Raw genomic sequence first — 2,169 nt, forward strand, 5'->3', positions numbered from 1 at the left:
TTTTATACCCCCCCGTACATAATATGGTATCTATTTTTTTGTTTTCTTTTCATCTTTTTTTTCGCTATTTTCTATTTATAAAAATTCCCTTTTTTTCTTAGTTCCGCTGATAATTGTTTTTTTTGTAGTATTCTCATTATCATTTTCATTTTTTATCCTTTTTTTTTTGTTATTATTTAGCAATGTATAATTTTTTTATTATTTTTTCAAATCTTATTTTTATTACTATAAAAATTTAGTACAAAATACCTCATTAATCCCCCAAATCAAAAACACAACATAACAATTATATTATTTTATATTAACTTTATTATTAAAATTTGTCATTATCATCTTTATTACATTATCACTATATTATCGGTTTCTCCTTCGCCCCCTAAAAATCAGTAAAAAAAGGCAAAAAAACCACACGAAACTTTTCCGTCGCCCCAAATGGCGCCGGGGGAAGGACAAAAAACGAAAGCAAAAAAAGAAAAAAAAATATTAAAATTTGGGGAAAAGAGAAGGGGGGAGGTGAGAAAGGAAGGAGGAGGGTATGGAGATAGTGGGGGTGGAGGGGGGGGTTAAATGGGGGGAGGGGGGGGAAATAAAGGTAGTTTTTTACCATGAAATTTTTTTGACCCCTTTGACTGCTTTCTTTTTTCGGAGAAGGTATTGGAGAAATTTCTCCACAGCATGACGCAAATAAATTAAAAAAGTAGGAGAACTAGTCTTTATAAAATAACAAAGTAACTTCTGAGGCAAGGACAGGGTTTAAATTTGCTTTTCCCGATTCCTTTATAGGTCGCGCGCGGACGGGGGGGAGGGACTGGGAATTTCGTGATCTCAGTGGGGGCCCAGCAGCCTCTCATTTAGACGTGGAACTTGTCGGCCAGACTTCTCTGCGCATGTTGAACTTTTTTTTTGGTATATATATTTTTTGGGAGCTACCTGGACTATCGATGAGTTTATGATGTGAAAGTGCAGTTGCACAAGGGGTTTGAAAAATGCTGTTAATGTCAGTGCTCTTCGCGGTGTTTCTCGCGAAATTCAAAAGATTTAACGAAAGCGATCTGGGGGCCTTGAGACGTCGTGCCATCCCGTCGACCCTGCCGGCGTGACGCCCCCCCGCCCCCGTCGTGGCGTGGGAGGAACTGCTTCTGCGACGAACACTGCTTGCAATACGCCGACTGCTGCATCGACGCCGACGCGTACGACGCCCAGACGTACCAAGCGAACCCCGGGAAAAGTTCAGGTGGTCGGCCTGAAGCAGTAGGGGCGACGTGTACATGAAAGGGACGTGTAGCGAGGCTGGGGAGGATGGCGAGGTGGCGCCTGTGCCTCGAGGGATCGCCCGCGGACAATCGGGGCACGAGGATCTGCTGGCGAATCCCCCCGCCACCAGCGCCGCCCCAAACGTCACCTACGTGAACTATATTTGCGCCATCTGCAACAACGACTAAACACCGCTTACGCTTGGCAGTCACGCTGGGAGTGCGAGGTCTGGACGGCCTGCGCTCGACCCTTTCGAAGGATGCCCCCGCACCCGGGAATCGCGTTCAAGAGTGGAAACGGGGGCGTCGACTTGGAAATCAACGGGACGAAAGAGTATCACTTTTGCGCTTTGTACCCGAGCCTTCCCACGACCTTGGCGGACGTGACCAGACCTTGCCAGGCGGAAATCAGTTCCTGCGGGGCCAACTGGACGGACCAGAATGTTGCCGATTTTTGCCAGTCCTACACCGCCGTCGGTACAAAACACAGTGCCTTACCGAAACCCACACTGTGCGACGTGTAACTATCTGGAGGAGGAGAAAACGTCCTGCCCAGCCGCGATCTGCAGCGAAACCAGAAGGACCGTTTTTTAAAACCCGAGGCCTTTGCTCTGCTCTTTGGACTTCACCGACGCGAGCGGCAGAAACACGTCGGATCCACGTCGCCGTGTAGTCGGTTCGAAGTGTGGGACCCTTTTTCCGGAAGTGCCGCAGCTTCGTGTGCGGGAAGGAAAATCAGAAGTTTGAACGCGGCAAATGCGTCGACCGTGAGCGATTTAACGCGACCACAAGTAGCGAGCCAAGCACCGCCGCGCCGACCCCCACCAGGGCCTGTTAGCACGTCAGCGCAACAGAAACTTTCCCATTTATTTCCCGACGATCCTGTCTACTCCGCGGCGCCGCCTCACGCCCCCGC

The 2,169-nt window shown here is 48.5% G+C and overlaps 1 pseudogene; it reads left to right on the top strand.

The window, feature by feature from the left end:
- Positions 1–986: 986 nt before the first annotated feature.
- Positions 987–2,169, top strand: part of LOC119588240 — a 2,503-nt pseudogene continuing 1,320 nt past the window's right edge.

This window comes from Penaeus monodon, chromosome 23, assembly GCF_015228065.2.
Source record: "Penaeus monodon isolate SGIC_2016 chromosome 23, NSTDA_Pmon_1, whole genome shotgun sequence".
Taxonomy (NCBI): Eukaryota; Metazoa; Arthropoda; class Malacostraca; order Decapoda; family Penaeidae; genus Penaeus; species Penaeus monodon.